This window comes from Vulpes lagopus, chromosome 3, assembly GCF_018345385.1.
Source record: "Vulpes lagopus strain Blue_001 chromosome 3, ASM1834538v1, whole genome shotgun sequence".
Lineage (NCBI taxonomy): Eukaryota > Metazoa > Chordata > Mammalia > Carnivora > Canidae > Vulpes > Vulpes lagopus.
Genome location: NC_054826.1, coordinates 92046994 through 92067767, shown reverse-complemented (window position 1 = coordinate 92067767; position 20774 = coordinate 92046994). Strand labels below are relative to the sequence as shown.

Sequence of the window (20774 nt, the reverse complement as noted above, 5' to 3'; positions counted from 1 at the left end):
GTGTTCTAGCACCTTCTTCCCACTTCTCCTCAGTCTGCCTTTCTTGGGTCACTACTTCCTGCTCTATTTAATTCTGTTGAGGCTCCTTTGTGTACAAATAAACCACCTTGGAGCACAAAAAAAAAAAAAAAAAAAATTCTGTTGAATTTTTCCAAATTGGCTTGTTTATTTAAAATTACTCCGGGGGGCACCTGGATGCCTCAGTGGTTGAGCCTTTGGCTCAGGTCCTGGGATCTAGTCCCGCACCAGGCTCCCTGCATGCAGCCTTCTTCTCCTTCTGCCTGTGTCTCTTCCTCTATCTCTGTGTCTCTCATGAATAAATAAATAAAATCTTTTTAAAAAGTACCTGAATTTACATACAGCCTTCAGCCTTGCTTTGAATCTGCATTCCCTTTCCTAAAGGAGAGGAAATGTAGATTCAAACACACAGGTTTCTCTCTTTGACCTTTAGCTAATTATTAAATGGAGATAAATGTGTGTAGGTGACAAATTACCTTTAATGACATTTAATCTGCATGCTGACATTAATGTCTGGTTTAGTGTCCCAGTTCCATAGAGGCAGAGAGCATGGACCTTTATCTTAATTTGACCTGTTTAAAAGGTGTTTGTGTGAGTCAATTTCTGATTAAGTTAATGGCATGTTTTACATGGAAAGCAATCAAATATTGATGTAAGAAGAGGCTACTAAACTACATAGTTCCCAGTCTGCCAGAATTGGCCAAAACAGTGAGAAAAGGTGTTGCTGATGCCTGAAACTGAGAACTTCATCCCTGCCCTGAACCCAAGACTGATGAGCCACAAATGTAGTATCTGGGAAAGGCTTTTTTTTTTTTTTTTTTTCTTATTTATTGCTGAAGAGGCACTTCACGGGAACTTTTATGAGTGTTAGGCTAATAGATTTTAATACCTTTTTGATTTGCTAAATCACATCAATTTTAGTATATGTGCTGCCAAAATCACATCAAAGGGACAGTTAAATAAGCCAGCCATTCAGTTAAGGGCCTGAAGGCCCTGGAAACAGCATTCATTATGGATCTACTGCTGGATACTTTGCCTCTTGTTTTCTCATTTGACTCTTAACAAAGAAAGCATTTGTGCAGGCAAACCTCTGACTGGTGATTTCTTGATGCCCTTTGCCTGAAGTAAGTGTGTGTTTTATTAGATCATTATCACCAATGATAAACATGCCTTAATTTCTAATCAATTGGAAAAACAGGGAAACTTGAATTAAGTGAGATCATTAACAACTTTCTTTAACACTTTAAGAGCCAAATGACAGCTTTCCCAATTCCTCACAGCATTATGAACTGTTCTTCCTGGTGAATGTCATTTCCTTAAATCCTTTCCTAGAGATCTAATAGGTCTGTGTTACTCTGTGTTTCTGTGTGCATAGTGGATGATATTTTGATGAGAGGCAGCAGGAGGGAGTAGGCTTTGGAGCCTGCCTCCCTGTGTCATCCCTGTGAATGTGGTAACCTTAGCTTTACTGTGCCTTGATTACCTCACCTGTAAAGTATGGAAAAAAAAAATTTTTTTTTTTGGCTATTTCAAAACTAAGTCTTTGGGAAAAAACTAAGTCTTTTAATAACTTTTATGGACAAGTCACAGTTTTCAGTCAAGCTGAACACTGCAAAATGAGCAATGATGATAAAAAGGGAAGAAACAGTAGGGAGATATGAGGATATGGAAGAAGGGACATGAGCAGGGACATCAGATCAGGACTTGAATTTTGAGCCAACCACTGAACGGCCAACAGCTCTTTGAGCCTCAGCATACACATAAAGTGAAAATACTCCTATACGATCCATGAGTTAGTAAATGTAAAGCACTTAGAGGATTCCTGATCCATAATAAGGACCTATGAATGATGTTTCACTTATTTTTTTCCGGAGTTTGGTTGGAGGAGTGGAAGCAAATGAAACTAAACTAAATCAAACTAAACTCTCAGATCACTGAAATGCTTTCCAAGTGAAATAAACATACCAAAAGAGACTCTTGACTATGGAATAACTTTAGGTAGAATCTATCTGGGTGTCTGTTCTGCTGTGATCCAAGCCAACCAAACATAGTTTTTGGTTTTTTTCAATTAAAAGGATATTGATCCATTAAAAAAAAAAAAAAAGTTAAGCTAGAGATCCTTAGAACTTCCCTTCCACCTCTGTAATCTTTGATGTCTTTATATAATACCTCAAGAGAAACTTCATTGACTAGAAGGTAGTGTTATAAACTGCATTTGGGGAAGGAAGTATACACAAGTCATTCAGGTACTATCTTAATGGTCAGATAGGTCTCATTGAAACATGAGGAGTGCTTTTTCACTACTGCCAGGTTTTTGTTTATTTGTTTACATCCTTGCAGTTCTATATTCTTAAAAGTTTTATTTTAATGATGATTATTTTGCCTGGATTTAAGTAGAAAACCAGGGTCTTGGTTGAAAAAGCAGTTCTGGCCTTATTAGAAGTTACTTAAAATGCAGCCAGTCCTAATTATGTCTTAATATAGACTTGAAGCAGCAATACGCCTTCAACAAGCCGGTACTAGGCAGTGAAGTGAAGCAAGTATTTAGTGAATTGAGGTAAACACATATTACATGAAATTAGAATCAACCACAAACAGTGGAATAGAATGTTGCTTTTCAAGTCCTCTGAATGTTGGTTGACTTCATATGGCAGTGCTGTGAGCATTTCCATTAATCATGGAATAATAACAGGGAGCCCCAAGCTCTTTAAATAGCTCAGCTAATTTATGCTTTTTTCTTCTCTTTCTCCTTTCCTGCCTCATTTTTCTTTGTCTTTATCTCTGTTGGTCTGTATCTCTGTTTCCCTCTGTATCAGCTTGGGTTCTTCAGAGAAACAGAAGCAATAGAAGGGTTATGTGTGCATGTATGTATGTGGGGGGGGGGCGTGCAAGAAGAGGTTTACTTTCAGAAACTGGCCCACCGGATCGTGGGACTGGCAAGTTCAAGATCCATACAGTAGACTGAAGGCTAGAAATATGGCAGAAATTGATGCTTTGGTCTCAAGGCAGAATTTTTTTTCCTGTTCCTGAAAACCTTTGCTCTTAAGACCTTCAATGAATAAATGAAGCCCATCTGAATTATCGGGGGTAATCTCCTTCATTTAAAGTCAACTCTGAGTAGAAACTAACCGCATTTATGAAATAACTTTGCAGCAACACCTAAATTCAAGTTTGATTGTGTAACCGACTGCCATCGCCTTGCCAAGTTGATAGACAAAATTCACCACCAGTCTCTCATTCTCTTTTTCCTCCTGTGTTTGTGTTGCTCTCCTGCACACACAGGTGAGGTTATGAGACATCTTTAGTGTTAATGAACTTCAGGTACAGGATAATAATCATAATCGCTACCTATTATGCGTTGAATGTTCTATTGAGTATGTTTACTACCTCATGTAATCCCTTGACACTTGCATGGATCGTATAGGAGTATTTTCACTTTATGTGTATGCTGAGGCTCAAAGAGCTGTTGGCCGTTCAGTGGTTGGCTCAAAATTCAAGTCCTGATCTGATGTCCCTGCTCATGTCCCTTCTTCCATATCCTCATATCTCCCTACTGTTTCTTCCCTTTTTATCATCATTGCTCATTTTGCAGTGTTCTGCTCGACTGAAAACTGTGACTTGTCCATAAAAGTTATTAAAAGACTTAGTTTTTCCCAAAGACTTAGTTTTGAAATAGCCAGCTCAGGGTGCTGACTGAACAACGTGGGTTTTCAGAGCAGACAGCTAAAAGATGCAAGGGGCAGTTGTCGCTGTGCCAAGTGGATGAGATAGTTTCTGAACTGGGCATGCAAAGCTGTGTGGAGGGTCACCCCCAGGTGCCTTCTGGCCTGTTTTACTCACTGATGGATCGCTTCCTTGTCTGCTGCCAAGCCTTTAACGTGCTGGCTCAGCTCATAGACAGATCAGTCGCAGCGGATGGGCAGTGCAGCTGCAGCTCTGGCTCACGAGGCTTTGGGTGGTCCCTACTCCTTAAATCTGCAGCCAGATTTTCACCAGAAGGAAGGTGAGGCAGCTCTCCTTGGTTCCACTGGAGGAGCTGGTCTCCTCTACAGAAACTAGTGTTAATGATATTCTTTCTCTTTTCAGAGAAGAAGCCATAATCTTATATTTTCCTTTCCCTAGTTTTAGTCACTGCCAGCAACTTGTGCTAGGCTGCTGGCACTTTGAGATGGAATTGGACAGACAGAGGTGAGAGCAGCCTGTGGGTTCCCTCTGTGGAGCTTGGCACCTTACAACACACATTGGAGGCAGTGCTGATGGATGTTAAAAATCGCACACAGTGGAAGGGCTTACTTGTTGTTCCAAGGCCTAATTGGAGATCTAGGTTGGCAATTTCCTACAGCTTGGCAAGACACAGTTTGAATGTTTGTAGATGGTGCTTGCCTCACACTACGCCAACTTGAGTTCTGGCAAATTAGCTTCAGTCAGTTTTGTCTTGACAAGTTGGAAAAGTTTCCCGACTTCAAATGACTGTATGGATCTTTGAGGAGCTTTATAGCTAGCAGGTGAGGGCTGCCATTTTAAAGGAAACAGACATGAATATGTTGTTGATATGTTTGAATGAGTATGCCCCTGCACTACACTCTGCTTTATCAATGGGAAGGAGGGGGAGGGAGGAGAGATGGAAGGAGACAGAGGTGGACTTGGTCAAAAGATAAAGCTTGTGCCAAAAAGCTGGCTTATTGATGCTGTTGACTGGTTAACTTTTTACTAGGTTATTTTGTGATTATCTTTGAATTATTTAAGAGTTTTTGTGGTATTCTCTTTGTTAAAATTCTTTGCTCTTGGTTTTCATGATTTTAGTCTTGTCTGGTTCTCCTTGTACTACTCTCACTACTTAGGGTAACTTTTACTGACCTCTCATCTTTGGCTATCCCTTAAATGTTCATATTTGAAGACATTTTTTTCTTTGACCCTCTCCTCACTTCTCATGTTTTCTTGGACTTGCCTCCACTGCTCAGTCTTCATCTAGCTCCTATATTAGTAATTCCAACATACTAACACATGCTCCCTGGATCAGCAGATCAGCATTACCTAGGAATGTATCCAAAATGCTTGAACCAAATGTAAGACATTAGGTAAAAAGGAATGTACATTTTACATCTTGATATACATTGTCAAAGAGATTGCTCTAATTTCAAAAGTAGGTGAAATCTGTGTTCCTAATGGAAACATTTCTATGGCCTTTAGGAAATGAAGTATCATATAATGGAAATAGGATTATCATTAATCAAATGAATAAAATAGACTCCTCTTGTTTGTTCTTTACTTAATCCATGCTCTATAAACCGAGGTAAACCTCAGGAAAATATGGAAAATTGGCTTGTTTATATACAAGGAACCAAGACTTGCTCTGATTGCCTTAAGTTTTTTTTGTTTGTTTTGTTTTGTTTTTGTTTTTGTTTTAATAGTAAGAAAACGTTTAGGGTGGGGACCTTATTTCAGCAGGCCTCACATTAGAGTGCAACCAAGACAGTCATATCATCATTCTCTGTGGCATGGTCATGGCAGGGTGTTAGGCTTCTGCCCTCAGTCACCCTTATTCTCTCCTTTCTTCCTCACTCCTCACACCCTGTCTCTCAAACATGTACACACACATGTGCATACACACACACACTGGTATTCATCCGTCTTCATTTCGTTTTTATCCTGCTTCCTCTCCCTTTGCTTTGTGTCTTTGGCTCCCTTTCAGATTTAATTCATCTGTAGTCTTTCTGTGACCCTCTTAAGCCTTATATATTCTTCTGTCATTTATCCTTTTGCTAATGTCACCCTAGCAGTTTTGTAATTCAAGTTTCTGAGAGAGTCACTATGAAACAGAACCTGGCCACTAGAGGGCAGGTTCTGTGACCTGGGAGATAGTTTTAGAACATGCTGTGCTTGGAACAGGCCCTGCTCTCAGTCTCTCAAAAAAGGACTTTTACTCTTTTTAGAATCATCCCGTGTTTGACTGTTAAGTGAAAATTCAGCTCTGGCACAGAATTTCTGATGGACTGATTCACTTCACATTAAATTATTGGATCCATAATCTTGTTCACCTTTACTCTCTACAACATAGCTCCTTTTTCTGTCATCATTTGTGTGAGTATACAGAACCTTCTAACCTCCATTCACCTGAACTTACCATCTCTGTGCTTGTCTGTTCCTCCTTAATTAATTTCTCATTCCTCACATCTGTCTCTTTAATATTTTTCTTTCTCTTTTCCATTATTTAATGTTACCACGTTAGTTCTTACCTAGACTTTAAAAAATTTTTTTCTAATTATATTTTGTTGCTTTATTTAAGTCAGAATAATTTACTTCTGCTTTAATTTAACACACTTATCTTCCCTAAGGAAAATTCCTAAGCTCTCTCCCTCCTTCATTGCCTGCAGATTGAGTATAGACTCCTCTGTTTGACATTTAAGATCTTTAGTAATATGCCCATTAATCCCTTTCTCTGTTCTGTTGTATCCAACAATAAATAGCTAGATAAATAAGACTAATGAGCATTATTTTCACAAGCCTTTTTTTCCTAGTCCTTGGCCTGTTCGTCCTTTCAGAATGTCATTTAACTGTAACAGTAGAGAATGGTGATGGGAGTACGAACTCTGGAGCTAGACTGACTGGGTTAGAATCTCAGCACAGTTCTGTAACCTTGGACAAATGCTGTTCTTTCTGTGCCTCACTTTGCTCATCTGTGAAGTGAAGAGAGCAATTGAATTTACCTTTTGGCAGAGACTATTAATTAATTATCTCATTAATTGTCTGGTAAGAAAATATTAATGAATATAAAACACTGAAACACTCCCTGGCACATGATAAGCACTCAGTTCTATGAATACTTTTTTGTCATATTCTCAAATAGATGTGTGTTTCTCTCTCCCTCTCTGCAAAGTGGTACTTTCTTTTTTTAAGTATACCTATCATGACTTGTCTCCTCCTTACCAGAATATTTGTGGATTTGAGCTGCCTACCTATTATTATTTGAGCTCCTTATGTGTAGAGGTTGTGTTTTATTCAAACTTGTATTGTGGCACATGGTAAGAGCTCAATAAAAATTTGTTGAATTGGATTATATCTAAAAGATGCTTCAGCTAAAATGCTATAGTAACTTCCTTATAAATGCAGTATTCTGAGAAAGTGATGTAATTCTTAAAATTAGATTTTAAGCCTTAAAAATATTTTTTGTCATTGTCATGTAAGTGTATTCACTCAAGTATAGTATATTGGTTAACTAATAAGAATAAAAATAATCAGGTATGAATTTGAATAAGAGATTACAGACTTTTTTTGGCATAGGGCCAAATAGTAAATATATTTGACTTTGCTGGGCATATTGTCTTTGTTAAAACTATTCATCTTGGATGTTGTAGCCATAGATGATATATAATTGAATGGATATTGCCATGTTCCAGTAAAACTTAATTTATAAGAGCAGATGCACCGTAACTGGCCAACCTCTGGCCTCAATCATTACCATGCAGACCACTCATTGTTTTGAAATGCTTTTGGCTATAAAAGTTCTATCTGCCACATCGAAGGGGAGAAGAACATGCATTCATCTGTTTATATCCTCTTTCGGTATAAGGACACCTTTTCCAGAATACTTTAGCAGACTACGCATGTTTTGTGGTTCCAAGGTGAATTATATTCTCATCCTTAAACCACTCATTGACAGTGCAGCGAAGCCACTGTGATTATCCCAGACACGTTAGGAATCACGTGGTTGGGGATGGGGCCAGCCTAACTGTACACCTGGCCATGTTGATGAACGTGTATGCTTTTGAAGTAAGAACCATCGAATTCTATATTGAATGTCACTTCCTCATACGTTGTCATAGTAAATACTCTTAACAAGTATGAGGTTTCTTTGTTCATACTCAGACTTGTTTTAAATATTTTAAATAGATCTATATTAAAGAACATGGTGACTTTGGAAGAGCAGACCTGATTTCTGTTGGGAAGCTTAAAGTTTTTCATATGCCTTTTAGGGTGCTCATTTTGGTATCCACAGATAGTCAAAATAGAGAAAATAGCTGTTTTCCCACTTGGCGGAAAGTTTACCATATACTCTTCTCTTGCTTTAGAAGAGGAGGCCGATAGTAACAAAGACTAACCCCTCTCCTACTTTATAGGGGCAAGGGAATGCGCCTTTAGTATTTATCAAAAACTATTGATTCAACCTGTCTGCTGCTCAACTTTTTACACCAGGAACTCTAGTATATGATGTTAGAATGTTTTTAGTTTCTAAATTAGAATTCTCCTTTTAGAATGTTTTGGCAGCCCTGTGGTTGTTATTTTTATTTTTTTTATTTTTTTTATTTTTATTTTTTAATTTTTTATTTATTTATGATAGTCACAGAGAGAGAGAGAGAGAGGCAGAGACATAGGCAGAGGGAGAAGCAGGCTCCATGCACCGGGAGCCTGATGTGGGATTCGATCCCGGGTCTCCAGGATCGCGCCCTGGGCCAAAGGCAAGCGCCAAACCACTGCGCCACCCAGGGATCCCCCTGTGGTTGTTATTATAGCAGGACCCAGTCTCTCAGGGGTCTTGGACTAAGCTGATTGTCCTGGTCCTGTCTGGTAGAAAGGGATCCCAGTACTGCCTGTCTGAGACGGCATTGTTGTCCTGGGTCGTATGGGACTGTGATACAAATGGCCTTATTGTTTTCCTGCTTGGCTTTGCTGCAGTGTAAAACTATCTTGTAGGGACTACAAAATGCCTTTCTTTTACTTGCTGAAAGATTTTAAGACAAAGAAAGAACGGGAGAGAGGACTGTGAGGAAAAAGAAACCATTAACATGACATGCTTCCTGTCCCAGTCCAGCCCAGGTCTAACCTGGAATGACTATTCCTGTTGGCATCTTTCGAGGGCATTTGAGAAGGCCTACCCCAGCCATGTCTCAGTTTACACTCTATAAAATTGGATTAGACAATGTTAATTCGATTAATGACTGTACTGAAAGCTCGTCTTAGTGTGCAGTGAAAACAGTAGGGCAGCCTCTAATAATCTATGGATTTAATGACTGCAACTTTGAAGAGGGTTAAGCTAAAGTGAAGTTCAGAATGGCTTGTTAACTGGGTCTATTAGCTGTTGACCTTCCCTTTCAGCATAATAGTGGCAGCCAGACTGAAGAGAGCACTAGCGTCCTGATTAGCATTTATCTAAAGATAGTCTGCTGCCTGTTCCACAGTAAATTAGTTCAATCAGCCATAAAGAGCTTGAGAAACATTTTCTGCTTTATAAAAAGAATTAGATGTTAGAACAGTTCATCTGGCATAGTGCAGCAAAGATGGATTGAGCTCCTGAACGTGCTCATTTGAGGAAGGCGCTTTGAGGATATTGAGTAATTGAACAGATTTTCCCACAAGATTGATCAGGGGCCCTGGATTCCCTGTGCAAGAGGGATGCCCTAATTTTTGCCTTCTAATAAGAGCACCACATCTGCTCCCATTTCTGTATATTCATTTGGTGAAACTGAAAACCCATTTCTTTAGCACCTACTATGCACTGTGTATTCTTTTTGAAATAAAGGAAGCTGAATCTGCTGCTCACAAAGTCTGTGGTTTGATGGAGAAGAGGAAAAACTAAGATTGAAAAGCATCACCCTCACTCCCACCAAAGTAAGATAACTGAAGAGGAGAAACTGTATAATGGCAGCTGCCATTTTTTGTGTAGAGGTCATCTTATAAAGAACAGTTCCCCAGAGAAACAATATAGTAGTTGGTGTGGGGGGGAGAGTAACATTTCTGATGAAGGTTTTGGCATCAAGTAAGCTCTTCTCATTGTGGGTCATAAAAGCAAAGAGGCAAAAATTATAAACCTTTCTAATCATTTATAATCTTAAATTATGATCCAGGTTCTTAAAAAAAGGGCATAAATGTACTGTACAATTTTTATGAGGTGCCCCAATGTACTATAAAGTATATGCAGAGCACATAAAATTCTAACTCTCCTGTATCATAAATTAGACCTCACTGAAATGAATAGCCTTACTATATGGCAAACACTAACGAAACATTTAATTAGCACTCCCTCCACTTGTCTTTTCAGAATTTGGAAGGGCTTTCTGGGGACTATTTTAGTTGCTAGGTTTTCACAAAACAAAACAATAAAACCTTTACACGAAAACTAATATTTTTTTCCTCTCAGTGTTTCAATAGAGACATTTAGTTTAATTAGTTACGCTGGTGAACCCGAATCTGCATTTTGTACCCAAACCTTGATTATCCTTTTAACAAAATACTATTGATAAAGTTAAGTATGTGATAACCTCATTAAGGCTTCCCATTGACCCTTTTGGCCGCTGAGTGGACAAGGATCACCTCTGTCCTCGCAGTTCCCTTACACTCACGCCCTGGATCAGTTTGTGAAGGATGGTGTTGCTGGTAAACAGGCTCTAAGGCTGTGGACTTCAGGTCCTCCAAAGGACCCTGTACGGGACCCTCGTTTAGTCATCCCTGTCACTTCATTACCCAGTCACTCTAGCAAAAGTCGTTAGGAAGACAGAGCTGAATGAGCAGATCAAGGCAGCTTTAAAAAAAAAAAGAAAAAAAAAAGGTGAAAACATTAGGCTGAGAGAAAGAAACCAGTCACAAAAGACCATATGCTGTTTGACTCCATTTATATTAAATTTCTAGAAGAGACAAATCCATAGAGATGGAAGGTAGATTAGTGTTGGCAGGGCTGAAGGAGATGGTGCGGGGCGGGGGGGAGTTGGTGGAGGGTAAGTGCTAATGGGTACAGGGTTTTCTTTTTAGTGTGAGGAAAATATTCTAAAATTAGATTATGGGGACGCCTGGGTGGCTCAGCGGTTGAGCACCTGCCCCTGGCTCAGGGTGTGATCTGTGGTCTCAGGACGGAGTCCCACATTGGGCTCCCTGCCTGGAGCCTGCTTCTCCCTCTGCCTGCATCTCTGCCTTTCTCTCTATGTATATTTCATAAATAAATAAAAAAGATTAAATTAGGTTATAATAATGGTTGTACAAGTGTCTGAATATACTAAAAACCACTGACCTGTGCACTTTAAATGAGTGAATTGTATGCAAATTTTTCCTCATTAAAGCTATTTTTTTTAAAAATAGCTATTAAATTTCACTGTTAAATAGAATGACCAAAACAGAAAAGGTTTTAAGCAGTGAGCATCCCTAGTAATGTGTGCACATATATGTTTGTATAACTATAATGTGTGTGATCCAGGTGTGGGCCATATTGTGTTAAGTTATAGTGTGTGCATAAACTGTAAAGAAAGAGGAAGGATCATTTAAATGAGAGAATGCTATGCACAGGGGAGCAGTGGGAGCAGGATCTCTGTGGCTCTAGGGTACCATGTGTGATTGGAGCTATGAGTACCTGGAGAGATTGACAAGTATCCAGTATTTCCTGGTAGAGAAAAGGATAGCCCAAGGTGAGAGGGCTTGAGGAAGCAGAGACTATTGTAGAGGAATGTGAATTCTTTTAACTGTAGTTAAAAATGTAATGTGTGTAAAATGAAAAAAAAAGCAAAACAAAATTAATCCTTTAGATTACATGTGGAAGAGGTAATCGGTATCTAGGGCCATTATGGGGAGAACAGAGGCAAATTACAAAAGATAAATGTAGAATTTCTTTCAGCCTGTTCAATGCTTACCTAGTGCCTTTCTGAAATCCAGTACTGTGTGAGATGTAACATTCCCAGAGAGCACAGGTTAGGGATTGGGTAAGCTAGTTTATGATTCCAGCTCTGTCTCTTCATGTGTTACACTATGTAAGTAAATATTTTTGCAAGCTTTTCCTTCTCTCTTACCTTGTCCTCCTTACCTAGAGAGGATAGTACAAGGATCAAATGAGATAATGTATACCTATTGCATTGGACTTAATAGAAATATAACAAATATCTGTGGGATGGAGAAAGGAAGCAAGAAAAAGTGCTTAGTAAAGTGTAGCATGGTAAGCAAGAGAATGCACTTGACAGCTTTACTCTGGCCAAATTTGTGAAAGTTATGAGAGCAATAAGAATTATTGCTCCAGTACCATTGATGCTCACAGATATTATTGGCTTATCCAGAACCTCATACCTAGTGACAGTGTGGCAGTGTTAAGAACTAGCAGGATTGCCAATAGAAATTCAAGCTCCTTGATGGATGAGTTCTCTCCTTGTTATTACCAAGCTTTTTGCCGAATTTGCCAGCATGCACAAGCATTGGTAGTTGTGCATGTCTTGAGTATAAGAGCCATATACAGAACAATTCTTCTTTTTGAAAGAGTTTTTGTTATGTTGGCATTAGGTTGGAAGTATCATCCCAGTATAACAGAGTGCTGATATCTGTGGCACTGAACAGTGTTCTCCTCAGTGGAAAACAGGAAATCAGAACATTAGCATTCCCAGTTCCTATTTTATGCCACCCTCTGAAAAATCTGGAACTCAGGTAGAATGCTTTTGAGGATGGGAGTTGGAGACCTTCTGTGAGGAATTCTTTTGCATGTGCAGATCTTGTGTCACCAGATCCATGATGAGTTGTGTCAAAGTAGGCAAGTAACCTACCTGCCTAGGCTCCCATTTCCTTGTCTGTGGCATTGGGAGATTAGGGGCAATCACACAGCAGTCACACAGAATGCACTCCTTTTTGGGTGGGTTGGGGGGGGGTGGCTCTTAGATTAGTGGGCCCTAAAGGGAAAAATGGGCACTCTGGAAGAATTGATGTTTGTGTTTATCTTGATTTTATCTGGACTTGCCATATTATAGCTTCTTTGGGATTTTTAAGACCATAATAAATCATATTCACAAACTTATATGGACTGTTGTATAAACAGCACAAAATTAGACTTAGGAAACTTGGATTTTGATATTAGCCCTGGGACCTGAATTCACTAAGGCTTCCTGACATCATGAATGGAGAGACTTGTCCTTGATTTCTCCCATGCCCAAGGTTGCAGTTTCTTGTTCTTCCTTATTTCCTCTTAACACATTCCTTGTCTTTCTAAAAAAGAACAAACTAACTAACTAACTAACTAACTAATCTATCTATCTATCTATCTATCTATCTATCTATCTATCTATCTATCTATCTTAGAGAATATGTGAGCAGGGGGAGTGGCAGAGGGAGAGAGAGAATCTCAAGCAGACTCCACGCTGAGTGCAGAGCCTGATGCGGGGCTCAATCCCATGACCCCAAGATCACAACCTGAGCCAAAACCAAAAGTTGCATACTCAATCGGCTGTACTATCCAGGCACCCCAAAACATTCCTTGTCTTTAATCTCTGACCTTTCTTCTGCCTGTCTCCTGTAATTCTTCTGCCTTTTTCATGAGCCCTAAAACCTGCCATAGTGTGCCTAATATGAGGCGAGCAGTTTGTTAGGAGCTGGATATACACTGTTGAAGCATTCAGGCATGGTTCTTATACTAATGCAACTGACAGTTTTGTGGGGGAAGCATAGATAAATTACAAAATATGATAAGTGCTATAACGGAACAGGAGAGACTACTGTAGGTGCAGTGGCAGGGTACCTGACCCAGTTTAAAATGGTTTTGTTCAAAATGAATCTCCAAGAGCTAGAGGCCCCAGCCAGGGGCTTTTTGAGAGGAACAGCAGCGTGACCGACAAAGGCTCGAGGGAGGAACAAGATAAGCCACTTTCAGGAACTGGAAGGGCAGTGTGGCCAGGAGTGTGGTGAGTTGGAGAGACATTAGGAAAAGCGAGACTGGAAGAAGGGCATGCCAAGTTTGAGGCCACATTAAAGATCAGGCATTTCATTTTAAGTGCAATGGGGACCCGATGGGGAATTTTAAGCAATAGCGAGATGGAAATCTTACTTTACCTTGGCTGCAACAATCAAGAGCTTCTTTAAAAAAATAATGTTGATTTTACATTAATCCCAATTCAGACAAAATAGTATTCTGTGCCTAAAGTGAATACAATTTTATAGGCTGGCAGAAGCAACCCTGGGGCCAAAGTTTACACATTACTGTTGTGCTTCCAACAGAGAAATCTTGAGATTTCTCCCAAAAGAAAAGAGAAACACTCAGAGAGTGTTCTGCTGTTTTTCTTCTCTTTTTGCCAGCACTCTGATGCCAGCCATCTTTTCCCTCTGCTTCTCAGCAGTCCTTTGGTCCTTGAAATGCTGTGAGAACAGCAGTAATAACTATAGGTAGACTTTCAGATAGCAGATATGCCTTTGGCCTATGGATCTGTGACTCCAGAGGGTTGGGAATTGCAGATGGGTTAGAAGAGAGAGACCCTGCCACAGTATTCAGGAGGAATGCCTCTTGCAGCAAAAATTCCAAATCCAGTCAGCAAAACTGATTTCACTGGTATCAGCAGTGTAGTCACTAATGGACACAAATCAGAATATTCCTGATAATTCTTGTTTGGATCAGTTACGTACACTTACCAGGTGTGTTCATTCTAGGTGATGCTTACATTGACATTTTGTAGGATTGCGAGGAGCAAAGGGTCTAAAGGGCAGACAGGTTATTTCCCTGAAAGACCTTAACCTCATTGGGCACAATGACCCTTGGAAGGTCATTTTGGATGTTGCCCTAGTAAATAAATTTTTTAAAGATTGATTGATTGATTGATTGATTTGAGAGTGCACACGCATGTTCACTGGAGGGGTGGGGGGAGGGGCAGAGGGACAAGCAGAGACTGCTGAGTGGGGAGCCTGATGATGGGCTCAATCCCAGGACCCTGAGATCATGACCTGAGCTGAAAGCAGGCACTTAATCACCTGAACCACCCAGATGTCCCTGCCCTGGTAAATATTTAAAAGGATTACAAAAGATTATATCAAAAATATTTTTATTATTTATTTATTTATTTATTTATTTATTTATTTAATTTTTTTTTAAGATTTACTTATTTATCCATGATAGAGAGAGAGAGACACAGACAGACAGACAGACAGACAGAGACACAGGAGGAGAAGCAGGCTCCATGCCGGGAGCCCGACACAGGATTCGATCCCAGGACTCCAGGATCGCACCCTGGGCCAAAGGCAGGCGCTAAACCGCTGAGCCACCCAGGGATCCCCTATTCAAAATATTTTTAAATGAGGATCATTGTGAAGATCATTCTATACCACATATAGAATATGCTGTAGGATATTGTTTTCAGAGTGTTGTTCATGAACTTTGGTTAACGGTCCCTGGTTTTGTCATCTGTTTATTTATTTGACAAGGTTGACTTGGTGATGGAAGCAGTGTGCTAATTTAGGGATTTGGGATCAAGAAAGGAGGTTGTAACTAGACTCTTTTACTTTGACCAGAGGTAATGAAAGGAAGATGGACAAGGAGCCTAGATCATGCCCTGGTGCTGGGACCTGAAGTTGCTCTGGCAGAGTGACACACACTGTTAAAACACAGGATCTATGCAGTTATAAAATAAATAAGTACTAGGGATGCAATGTGCAGCATGATGTCTATAGATAAAGCTGCTGCATGGTATACAGGAAGGTTGTTAAAATAGCAAATCCTAAGAGTTCTCATCACAAGGAGAAATTTATTTTTCCTTCTTTCTTCATACTGTATCTATAGAAATGATAGATAGTGGAACCTATTGTGATAATCACTTCACAATATATGTAAATCAAACCATCATGCTGTATATCTCAAACTTACTTAGTGATGTATGTCAGATATTTCTCAGTAAAAGTGAGGGAAAAAAAACCTTTTAACAACAACAACAAAAACAACAACAAAAAAGAAACAAAAACTTCAGAGCTAGCATAAGCACCATGCAGTGTTTTGGAGCACATTCTGTGGTCTAAACTCCTGCCCCACAGTTCTTGGCCCAAGTGAGTCCTCAAGTACAGTAAGCTGAGCATTGGTAAGATAGTGGGCAGGAAGGGTGGCACGTGGATGGCCCCTCCCCTCCCTAAATCCCTGGTGGTGGTTACACCAAGGGGTATGAAAGAAAGTGACTACTGGAGATGAAGTAAGGACAGCCTGTATGACAGTAGGGTGGGAAAGTGATGGCCTTGGATCTACCTGCAGAGGCAGAACATCTTTGGTTTCCCCTTCAAAGCTGGGAAGAACCCTCAGGCTTGCCACAACCCCATTCTTTGAGCAACCAGCATGCTACCATTGTCACCATACAAATTGTTTCCTGGAAATTCATGACTCTTCTTTTAGCCCAAATTGGGAACATCTGGAGACAGGCATTTTGATGTAATGGCTGAAAGCATGCATCGAGTTAGACAGTGTGGGTCTGAACCCTACTTTCCCGTGTCCTGGCCACATCTCCATTTTCTCATCTGTTAAATGAAGATAACAGTGTTCCACTGCTCAATGTTGTTATAGGATTAAATAATATATTGCCTATAAAACCTTAAGTACAAAGCCTGGCAGATATTAAGCACCTAATAAATGCCAGCTATTAAAAATATATAGAGTAAGACTTTTGCTTTCAAGAACTTAATCTATAAACATCCTTTAATAGTTTCTCCACTTTTACACCTTGATTTCATTTGAACTAGAGCCAAATGGAAGAGTAATGAGAGATGAAACTGAGACAATTGATAGAGAGCTTCTGTAGAACGGTTATGTCCTGAACAATGCCACTTGACAGACATACGTCTGGCAGGTGGATGTAGATGGATTGTAATGCAGAAAGAAGAGAGACATTGTTGATGAACCGAGAGGCTCTTGTAGGAATCAGGGGAGTTACCTGTAGCCTAGCCTCCCTTCATCCCAGAAACTAGGGGTTGTCATTTAACTGTTCTCTTGAACCCATCCTTCAAATGATGGAGTAACTGGAGTAATAATATTTTATTTCCTGATAACTTTTTGGTTTCCAAAAAGAGAAGCTTCAGACTCCAATAAATACATCCACAAGAGTTGCTGCCCACATATTTCCAAAAATTGATCTCCTGATTTAGGCGTAACTGGCCATATGCAGGGAAAATATAACCCATGATTTATGCGTATGCCCTCTCTTACCAGGCACTATTACCTAATTGTGCAAATTAGTCAAGCTTTTATTTTTACTTGGTTCTTTTTATATTGATTAAACGTTGACAAATGTAACATCTCAGTTTTGTGGGATAGTTGCACGGGTGCATTTTTACAGTGAAAATTTTGCCACCACTTGTCTGTAAATGGCTTTGCTTTAGGAGTCCACATGGTGTGTAGAACTAAAACCACAGGCTTTGCTAATCATATAGACCCAATTTGAGCTCTGCCTCTTAATAGCTATGTGACCTTGGGAAGATTGTATTACTTCTCTGAGCCCTGCATTTCTTATTTATTCCTTATTTCTCACATACCTTGTAAGATTAGTATAAAAATCAGTAATAATATATGGGAAGTCCGCTAATAACAGTGCTTGGCACCTCATAGGCACATCACCAATCTTATGTAGTGCCGTCGTTATTTAGATCACCTTTATTTAAGTTCTAACGGAGCTTAATTACAAAGTGAATCCATATTCCAGAAGTAAGTACTGAAATGATTTTTTAAAATTCGCTACAGTGAAAATGTTTTAGATTAAGAGCTTCTGATTATGGCTTAGTTTTAATTAATTTTTGATGGTAGAATTGTTTAAAAAGATTTTTTCCAGTCTCTACACATTTCCCATAGTTTAAATATCTTCAGATTAATTTATTGTGCAGTGTGTGATGTGAGAATTGAGTATTTGAGGTATTGATTTGACCAATTCAATATAATTTACTAATTTTCATTCAGTGCATGCTAAATGCCAAATCCAGTCTTGTTGGACACAGAGAAACAAACATCCAAACATCATTCCTTCTCCCAAGGAACTCATAATAGAACTGATTTGAATTTTGGGGGAAGAGCATGAGATGGGAGTTTGCAGAGGAATGGACATCCAAACAGCATCTCTCCTCCCAAAGAATTCATAATAGAGCTTATTTTAAAAAATTTTTGGTGGAGGGAGTGTAGTTTGCCTTGTTTTTCCCATTTCTTTCCTTAAAGCCTTTATTTTTTTTATTTATTTTTTTTAATTTTTTTAAATTTTTATTTACTTATGATAGTCACAGAGAGAGAGAGAAGCAGAGACACAGGCAGAGGGAGAAGCAGGCTCCATGCACCGGGAGCCCGACATGGGATTCGATCCCGGGTCTCCAGGATTGCGCCCCGGGCCAAAGGCAGGCGCCAAACCGCTGAGCCACCCAGGGATCCCCCTTAAAGCCTTTATGAAGGCCTTTTTTTTTTTTTTTTTTTTTTTTTTAATTTTTTTTTTTTTATTTATTTATGATAGTCACAGAGAGAGAGAGAGAGAGAGGCAGAGACAGGCGGAGGGAGAAGCAGGCTCCATGCACCGGGAGCCTGATGTGGGATTCGATCCCGGGTCTCCAGGATCGCGCCCTGGGCCAAAGGCAGGCGCCAAACCGCTGCGCCACCCAGGGATCCCTATGAAGGCCTTTTAGGAAAGCCTTCTAACCTTGCCTTTAAAAATATAAAAGAGGGAAAATATATTTAAAACAGGAGTTGGAGAGGGATTTTCTTTTTAGAGTTTCAGCATTTACAGTTTCTTATACCTGTGAAATATTGGTGCTTCAAGTGTGACCTTTTAAGAAGTTCCTCATTGAAACAAGAGGCTTTAAGAGGAATTAATATATGGTCAAAGCAGCTTTGAATGTTGTATCTTTTGGAGCAGCTGGGAACTTTGTGTATTAAAACTGAATGAATTCAAATGAATTGAAATGAGTCAAATGAATTGAAAACTCATATTCATACAAAAACCTGCACTCAGCTGTTTTATAGCATCTTTATTCTTAATTACCCCAACTTGGAAGCGAAGATGTCCTTCAGGAGGTGAATGGATAAATAAACTGTGATACATCCAGACAATGGAATATTATTTATTATTTTAAAAAAAGAGAGAAAGGGAAAAAAGAGCTATCAAACCATGAGACCATATGGGGGAATCTGACTTGCATATTAATAAGTGAAAGAAGACAGTCTGAAAGAAACGATACAAATTGTATACAATTTCAACTCTATAACATTCTGGAAAAGAGTAGTGGCTACCAGAGGTTGGAAGGTGAGAGGGGTGAATATAGGATTTTTAGGGTGGTGAAATGATTTTTTACAATACTACTATCATAGATAAATGTCATTGTATATTTGTCAAAACCTAAAGAATGTATAATGCTAAGCACGAACCCTAATGTAAAGTATGGATTTAGGGTTGATAATGATGGGTCAGTGTAGATTTATTTATTCTAACAAATGTGCCACTGTGGTGCGGGGTGTCTGTAGTGGGGGAGATTGTGTGTTTGGGGGTGAGGAGGGAATGGGGAAATGCGTGCTCTCAGGTCAATCTGTTGTGGAAGTTAAAACTACTCTAAAAGAAAACCTTAATATTAAAAGATGGTCTTCCTGTTTTGGAGCTAAAGTAAGTCATGTGAAGGTGGTAGGTTAATTAATATACTTTTTTTAAATTAATATACTTTTATTGTAGGTATAGTTTGCTTTTCTCAGATATATTATGTGATGCTTAAACTTGTATATTTAAGGAATAGCCCTGTTACAAAGGAAGATTGTATTTTATAAGGCTTTCCTGGATTCAGGGCACTTTGGCCTGGCTGTAGAGGTGGGTTCTAATTCCTTTTGCTACCATGGAGTTTTGTGATCTTGGGACCATCCTAGAACTTCTGTGACTAAATTCTGTAGAGGAAGGCTTAGGACACTATGGCATGTTGTTTGACATAATCAGCTTTGTTGGGCTGGATGGGGTTTGGTGGGGTGGGCATTCTTTGATGGAAGCAGAAGGAAGGTTACCTGGTACCATTTTTGTGCACTGGGCCTGTTGCTTTCGTATCTGCTAAGTGTGTGTGTGTCTGGAGCTAAAGGGACATAAGATGAGATGAACTCCATGTTTTTTTCCACCCCTCCAATTATTTCTTTCAGTACGTATCTATAATTATTTGATTTTAAACATTTCTGCATTTTTTATTTGGTGTTCTGCTTTCTAAAGTAACCCATGTGTATGTATAGAGTTATCATTGAGAGGGTAGGATAATTTCTCACCCCTTCCCCCCAACTTTAGGAGGAATGAAATAATATGAATTAGTTTCCTCTAATGATAAAACTGCAACAATTTTCAAGCAAAAGAAAAACAGGTTAGTAGCACCATCTACAGGCTACTGAAGAGGAAAACTTTCTGTGTGGCTCTTAAATGCAAAGGATTTGTGGAAAGGGGAATTTAAAAAGTCTCATACTCCCTCTTCTAAATAAGTCTTTGTAAAATTTACTAATTTAAGCATTTTTGTTCTTTCTCACTCATACAGTTATTTCTCAGTATGTCCCCATGTAGACTGAAGCAGGAGAATATTGGCACAGTTAGCTATGTGTTCTCATTAGGATCCCTGTTTTGTCCCCATGCTTAACATTTCTCTCTGTCTCCTCAGTAATGATAAGGAATGCTTTGGCTATGAATTTCATTGGGATTCCAGCAGGTTCATTCATAATAGTTCACATTGTAAGATCTAAGGCATAAAGCCTGCCCACCAGGGACATTTTGTTTTGGGTCTTCATGTATACTCAAGGGATTTATTGCATCAATAACTTCCACTCAGAGAGGAAAAATAAATTAGGCATTTTGGGGTTGTAGGTATTTTTGTGAATGTGTCAGTGTTTACTTTTTTTTTTTTAAAGATGAAGTTGATGTACCGCTGTGGTTCAAAATGGCCTTAGTATTTTCTGTCCCCAGGATTCTCTGATTCTGTGATCATAAATAGTTTGGGGGCATGTATTATTATTTTATTATACTGGAATGAGAGAAACTGGTCTTTTTTTTTTTTTTTAAGATCCCCTCCCCTCCCCTCCC

General features: G+C 39.2%; 1 protein-coding gene across 4 annotated transcripts in view; it reads left to right on the top strand.

Moving 5' to 3' along the window:
* Positions 1–20774, top strand: part of AUTS2 (activator of transcription and developmental regulator AUTS2) — a 1147829-nt gene that overhangs the window by 425980 nt on the left and 701075 nt on the right. The gene's annotated exons all lie outside the window — the stretch shown is intronic.